Source organism: Petaurus breviceps, unplaced genomic scaffold (genome assembly GCF_028583685.1).
Source record: "Petaurus breviceps papuanus isolate PSGF00001 unplaced genomic scaffold, PetGlider_PUasm1.0 689, whole genome shotgun sequence".
NCBI classification, from domain to species: Eukaryota; Metazoa; Chordata; class Mammalia; order Diprotodontia; family Petauridae; genus Petaurus; species Petaurus breviceps.
This window is the reverse complement of record NW_027186458.1, coordinates 869,937-877,945: the sequence shown is the minus strand read 5'-3', so window position 1 is coordinate 877,945 and position 8,009 is coordinate 869,937. Positions and strand designations below refer to the sequence as shown.

General features: G+C 36.8%; 1 pseudogene; it reads left to right on the top strand.

Annotated features, from left to right (window-relative positions):
- The first annotated feature begins 7,045 nt into the window (after window positions 1-7,045).
- Window positions 7,046-8,009, top strand: part of LOC138174540 (zinc finger and BTB domain-containing protein 12-like) — a 1,497-nt pseudogene continuing 533 nt past the window's right edge.

Here is an 8,009-nt window from a genome sequence, read left to right as displayed (position 1 = left end):
GAAGAAGAAGAAGAAGAAGAAGAAGAAGAAGAAGAAGAAGAAGAAGAAGAAGAAGAAGAAGAAGAAGAAGAAGAAGAATGTGAATCCAGATTTGAACTCATACCCTCCTGATTCCAGTTCCAATGTCAGTTAAGTCTTAGCTTATATGCAGTGTCAACCTAGGCCTACACAAAACTAGTTTTCACCAGTTCACACAATCTCAAACAACTGATGCATTTTGATTATTACTGCTAATTCCAACTATGCAGTTAATCAAAGACACTACTTTTCCACATGTGGTTAGCAGAGCAGAAGCAGTTAAGGGAATATCTGTCTATGAAAGCTCTAAAGTCTAGTTGGAGATTGTATCGGTTGAATATTGGATATGTACTCACAAGGTTTTGACTCATAGACCACTCACCCACTACAAAAATATAATAGATCCAGAACACTTTTTTAGTGGTGACTGTACTCCTTTAAGTAATAATTCAATAAAGTAAAATGAATGATGCAACTTCTAATAAATGATCCAGTAAAAGAAGGCAATATAGAAGGATCAGCTTCTATATAAGATGACATGTACAGACAACTAGGAAAATAGCCAAGGAAATCACTTTGGGAAGCATAGTTTTGGTCATTTAAAAATGTTCATAGGGCATGGTTTTCTACACTTTCTATAAAAAAAAACAGTTACTCATGAACACAAAAATAAAATTGATAAAATCTCTGTTAAATATTCAAGTGAGCAGTGTGTTTCCCTTGGGATCATAGGCAATTAGTAAATTTCAGGTGTTTTCCTCCTGAAGCTTCACATGAATCTCTTCAGGGTTCTATAGGATATGAGATTTTCCTTCCATTTATTCTAACAAGATTTAGTCTCTTTAAAATGTTTAGCAAACAGATGACACCTGTCAATGAGAAGAAGGACACAATCAAGAAGAATGAAAGAACTCAAACCATAGCAAAAGTTAAATGACAAATACTTTTCAAAATTTTTCAAAAGCTCAACAGTTTTTGGATTGACAAGCTTATAATAAAAATTGTCCCCCATTCAACAGGTCACCTAACTATTGAAAGTAAAACTGTTCCTCTGATCATTTTTGATACTGGAAAACAATAGCAACAACCACCAGAAAAAGTCATAAGCCTTGGATTTAAAATGTGGCAGAGTGTTTTCACACAGCTGCTCCCTGTATTTAAAAAAAAAAGAAGAAAGAATAAATCTGTCATCAGGGAATCTTTAGAAGAATCTCTCTCTCTGAGGTTTTGAGGCTTTCGAAATGTTTTAGTTTTATTGTGCTAATTACTTCTTTCAGTGTGTGCCTTTGGCATATTTATATCCCAAACATATTAGGACATTTAACTTTTTTATTGGGTTGAAACCACCATCACTCTTCCACAACAATAGTCTTCTGGGAAATAGATTATGCTTTGTACCTCACAAAAGGAAACTATAGTATTGTCCTCCAGGAGGGAATAAAAATCTGAGCATCCATAATAACCTGAATAATTAGAAGAACAAAGGACAGGAAAGAACATAGAAAAAAGGATAGAGTATTCATAGATAGATAGGTAGAAATTTAACTAATAGAATATCTATCTATATATTTATCTACCTATCTATCTATCTATCTATCTATCTATCTATCTATCTATCTATCTATCTATCTATCTATCTATCTATGTACATACATGATATAATTTTAAAATGTTCCAAGAAATACTTCCTATGGTTGTGTTCAGGATAGAAGGTAAAAAATCTAGCCATTCTAGAAAGTAATTTGGAATTATATCTGAGAAGTTACCAAACTGCACAAGTCCTTTGCCCAAGTAATACTGCTACTAGGTCTATAACCCAAAGAAATTAAAGAATGAAAGGACTTACATATACCTACCCCACCAAAAAAATATATACTATAGCTCCTTTTGTAGTGTCGAAGAACAGGAAGCTAAGGGAGTGCTTATCAACTGGGGAATGTTTGAACAAATTATGATATGACCATAATAGAATTCAATTGTGTCATAAGAAATGAAGTAAAAAAGTTTCAGAGAAAACTGGGAAGAACTATATGAAATTATTCAGTTATTCAAGCAAAACCAAACAAAAAACAGGACAACAAAAAATTGGAAATATAAACAATCTTGAAAGACTAGTCCTACTTTCTTGATATATATTTAAATATAAATAAAATATAGATTTAAATATAAATAAGTTTTGCAAATTTAAACTGATCACAGTGAATTATCTTTTGGTTGTGTTGCTATAGCCTCTTTAAAAATATTAAATAATAATTAATAAATTCAATGCATATTTAATATAGAAGATTTAATGAAAGATGCTAATGATACAGTAAATAGAGCACTAATGAAAAATTGAGTTGAATTTGGGCTTCAGGAATGTAGTAGCCTTGTGATACTGGACAAATAACTTTGATACTTCTGTCTATCTCAGTTTGTTTATTTGTAAATTGCAGATAATATTAACATCTACTTACCAAGGTGAGCACTTATCCTTATAGTACTATATACATGATAGTTTATCATTGTTGTTGTTAATTTTTTTCAATATTTTACATCAATATTAATTTAAAATATTGTGTTATTTTCTCTCTCTCTGCTTTATCCCCCCCCTTCCTAGTTTATGTTTCAGGCCCATGGTTGTTTCATAAAACCTATTTTGTACTATATCATTTATTGGTCTATTTTTGCAGTTTATGCAGTATTAGAGTTCATAGTTCTGTGAATGTTTGATAATATTTACTTGCAAATCTACCTTCTCCTGATGGTGGGTCCTACTTTCTAATTGATTCTGCCACCTTCCCCACTTTTATCGGGAAGTAAAATCCCATGCATTGTTGAATATTAGGTTTTTTTTTTCTTCCATCATATCATATTCTAATGTTTTCTCTCTGTTTCCCATCCATCTCCTGGTACAGAGGAAATGAAGGTGATGAAACAAAATTATTTTAATAGACATTAATAATGTACAATTGGAATAATCTGATTCTACTCCTTTGCTTTTTTTTTCATTCACCGTGGACTTAAGTTTCTGGGTCTTACCATTCCCAATCTTATTTCCTTTATAATCCAGTATCCATGGGTGAAATTTCCTCTTTCCTACAACTCTGCCCCTTTATTACACATTCCCCTTTCTTCTCCTTGTCCTAATCTAAGCCCCCTGCTCTTTTTAGTGTATTTTTACATTAAATTGTTTGTGGATAGGGTTGTGTTTCTGTGTGTGTGTGTGTGAGTGTGTGTGAGAGAGGTGCATTGGGGGAGTATATGTTCAATCATTTTTTTTCCTGGTCCACAAATCCCACCTACCCTAGAATATATGTTTGTATATAGTTAGATTACATACACATTATAAGAAATATCATAATTTCTTAATTTCTTTCTTAGGTCATTCTCCTTTTCCTCCCTTTTCTTTATATTTTTACATATTAGTGGTACCAGTCTTGTCCACTGCCATTTTGGCAGTTCCATTTTTCCCTAATCCTGGTTGCACTGGTCTTATCTTATTTTTCTCCTCCTCCTCTTCCTCCTAATCCTTCTTCTTCCAGGAATGCTAGAAAGTTCCTTATTCAATATAGGGTCCATTTTTGTCCCTGTAGGATTTTATTCCATTTGTAGATAGGAGGAGGGGTTCGGCTTTTGTTTAATTTGTGTATGTGTGCATATGTGTGTATATACACATTTATGTGTGTATGTATGTGTGTCATTATATATATATATATATATATATGTATATGTTTGTATATATACAAATGTATGTGTGTGTATTTTCCTTTTACATAGCTGTTATATAGTCTTGGGTGATCCTGACTGGGGTTCACTATTTCTTTAACTCTTTCCTTTTTGTTGCTTGAAGTATTGTTTTTCTTCTTCTTTGATCAGAAAATGCTAGATTTGGGCCCTATATTAATGGGTGTTTTTAGTGTTTTTTAATTCTTTCAGAAGATTACTCACCTGGAAGTCTATTTTTGCTCTGTGCTCTAATAATCCTGGACCCATTTTTAATGATGAAATATGGCATCAGGTTTTTTGATTGGTCACAGTTTTCAGTGAGCCCAGTTGTTACATATGTAATGTGGACCCATTCTGTCAGGGTGAGACCTAATACAACTGCCCCTTCAGGATTCCAAGGACCACTAGTATTTTGGTGCTACTTGATGCCATAAGCCCCTACCAAACATGTTCTATGAAATTTGTTAAGGGGCCAGTGATCAGTACCTCCAGTTCATTAAACCTAACATTGAAAGAGAATCAGGAGAAAGTACAATCAACTTCATCAGCATGCACATTCAGAGGATCAATTACTAAGCAGAAACATAACATCATTATAACACATAGACTAAACTAAAATCTGGACAAGGCCAATGTTAGTTCAGGAGGGAATTGAGAAAAAGGACCTCTTCACCTATTCACCTATTCTCATCTTAGAACGCAGCTATATAAGGAAAGACTGACTCTAGCATACTATTTCAGCTTGTATATTTATTGATAGATATGAACCATTTGGGTTATTTATTTGATTATTTTTCTTCAAGAGAAATATACATATATTGATATGTCTATATGTATGTGTGTAAACATTAAAAACAAACACATTTAAAGTTAATATCTTTAGTCCAACTTCACATTTCAAAGTCCAAGAAAAAAATCCAATCTTCAGGAAGATCTGTCCAGCATGCTTACACCTGAGTTCTGGCCTACTACTTGGCTACATTTCTTCTCTGAAAATAGTTAGCAGGGTCGCTTGTCAGTCTGGCTTGGTCTTTTCCCCAGTCCTCCATGGGGCATGGGAACAGAAGCACCTTTTCCCATTTTCATGCAAGTACGGCTGGGAAAAGTGAGTTACAAGAAAGGACCGACCTTGGAATTGAAGTCTTTCACGGCTAAATAACTGTCCATTGGATATGTGGCATGCCCATTGAAGAGGAATCCTCAAAGGCAAAGATGGACAAAGACTCCAGTGCATATAATTAACTGGGATCAGATAATGGCCAGCCTGGGATGTGGCAGTCAGTTCCACAGAGGTAATGTAGCCACAGCCTTCTTTCTAAGTAAGAAAGTTTCCAGTCATGGGCTCTGTCAATCAGGAGACAATGCACTTCTTTCTGCCTTGGGTGTTTGGGTGGGAAGAAGGAGAAGGGGTGACAAGAGCTTTCCCCCATTTTGCCAGGAAAAGGTTGTTGAAACAAGCACTCAGAGAACGAGTTCTACTAATGAAGTGGCTGACAAGGGAAGCCTTATTGATCACACAAACATTTTGCACACAGCTGAAGTATGTTGATTTTTCCTCATAGCAAATTCTATATACACTGCCACAAAAAAAGAAAGAAAAAAGAAAAGAAAAAGGAAAGAAAAAGAAAGGAAAGAAAAGAAAAAAAGAAAGCCTAGACGAATGTAGTTCTATTGGAGAGCCGAGTCTTGAGCAAGTGATTAAAGAGTCTGTCTCCAAACCTCCCAGCTCATTGTTTTTTTACCCACAGTGTGAAAGAAAAACCATCTTGGTGCCAACCTCACATCATATAAAAATTGAACAGTGTGTTGAGTGTGACCTAAGAGCCCATAATGCATTTTTCACTGAGGTAAGGAAAATCCATTAAGAGGATTAATCTCTGTTTGGAGAGCCTACCTCTCTCCAGGCAAAAATATTTGTTCAGTTAAATGTGGTTTGCCGATACATGAGGATAATAGAGAGTCCCCATGATGCCATTGTTATTTATGCTGTTATATCTTCTGCAGATGATTTTTTTTCTCAAGTGCTTCAACAGGGATTTCTCAAAAGGAAAAATCCGCTCCTCAGCCATACTTCATTTTTTTTGGTAATTAATATCCTTAAAAGTATAAGAGTCTTAATCTGCATTCTGATGTTCCCTCTACCTCCCTACCCCCACACCCAAGAATATTCATTTTAGAGGCAAAGTATTTTTCTAGCTCCTGGCTTCCAAGGATACTCATGGTCTGTAACAATAGTATATATTTGGGCTTGGTTGATTGAACTAAGTTTCTTTTAAGGACGTACAATTAGAAGTCTCTACATGTACTGAAGCAGTTATATCTGCTGTTACATGTTCCTCGTGCACTAGTCTTGAAACTGTGGACTGTGTTCTACACATATTAAGATTTCAGTTGTAGTCAAAGAACCTGGCCCCTTACAGTGATGTAGAGGTATGAGTGGTTCATCATGTACAGGAGACAAATTGAATTACACTCTACCCAGCTCCTGTGTTTGCCCTCAACAGAGGATTTTCTCTATCCTGGGCTCAAGAATACTCCATATTCCTAAGCTTATGTGGCATGCACAGAATGGGGAGATCTACTTCTATAACTGTGTTTTCTTGACATTCCTTCACTAGAACTGAACAGCAGAACAAATGGACAAAAGGGTGCAGGGTCATTTTTGTCTCCTTTAGCATCATCACAAGGCATAATGCATGGCATTTGTGAAAAGAATAAGTCATAAGCTACTGAATAGCATGAGTGAAGGATGAATGAGAAGACATTTATTGAGTACTAAGTATACATCAAGCACTATACTGAGCACTGAAGATATAATTAGAAAAGTGAGATAGTTCTTTATCTCAAAGAGTTTGAGGGGAGTTTATGCTTCAGAGAGGATGGAAATACCTTCTGTTCGTAAGGATGAAGTTGCTGGGTGGATGACAATGTCCCAGGATATTCAGGGTAGATTAGTAAATCATATGACACTATCTGAGGGCTTGGACAGTATAGTTACATGGTTGATTGGAAGGTCCAGAGGACCTTACTGCACAATGAAAGACCAGATGAGAAGGTCTGATGATCTTCTTTTTTAGTTGAAGGATTTAAATTTGAGGCTCTCTGTTTATTAAAGTGCTGTGAGCCGTCTTATCTATTTAGCAAAGACTGAATTATGAGAATAGAAGGCCTATATATACCACTGTTGGGAAGGTTAAATTAGTCTGAGAGTTGTAGGGCAAGGGAGACCCTGAGTTCTTTCTAGCAAGTGTTGAAATGAGAGACTAACATAGAGGGAGAATATTAATAGCAGCAAGAATATTAGAGGGAACTTGGCCAGGAAATTTCCTGAAGCACACCCAGCACCATGGCATCTGGAGTAGAAATCTTGTGATTCCTCTTCCCAGGGCATGAAGCTGCCACCCTGTGAAACATGAACCAACTCCAGGAAGAGGAAGTACTTCTGTGACGTCATCTTCATGGCTGGCAGTCTCAAGTTCTGGGGCCATAACGTAATCTTGGCAGCCTGCTCCCCATTTCTTCATGACCAGTTTCTCTTCAATCTCAGTTTAGAGCTACAGGTCTCACTCATGCACAGTGTCAGAATCATGGCTGACCTCCATTTTCCCTGCTATACTCGGGCTCTGGAGTTTGCTGTCCATGGCATTGGCAACTAAATGACTGCTGTGTTCCACCTCCAAATAGAGCATGTGGTAGAGAAATATAGAAAGGCCATGAGTCAATTCATTTAGTCCAAGACTGGCCTGAAAAAAGATAAAGTTTGTGAAGAGATTGGATTGGCTGGTCCAGCTCCACCAAGTCACTCCTCCCACTTGCTTGTACCCTAAAGCTAGCTCCCAAACCCCTCCCACCATCTTGTTCACCTCTTCTCTGACCAGTGAAGCTAGAATTTCCTCTAGATTAGGACCTGGAGCTAAAGGTGGCAGAGGAACAAGAGGATGTGACAGTAATCTGCATTGCCAAGGTACAATCAGCATCAGGGGTGGCATGGAGCCATTGCGTGGAAACTTGGCCTTGGAGGGAGCATTGGACTTGGGGGTAACATTAGCTTAGGAGAGGGCCTTGGACTCGGAATGAGTAGTGGAACCTTCATAAAAAATATTCATGCCCGTGATGATAGCACAGCACCCCCAGAAGGTGGTTGTAATGGGAATGCAAATTTGGAAGATCTTCCCTGCCCCTAGGCTAAAGTGCACCAGAAGCCTGGGGAGGGAGGCTTGTTTTTCAGTAGATACTTCTTGATTGGCCAGTGAGTCAATAAGGTTGTTACATTCTCTGAGCCA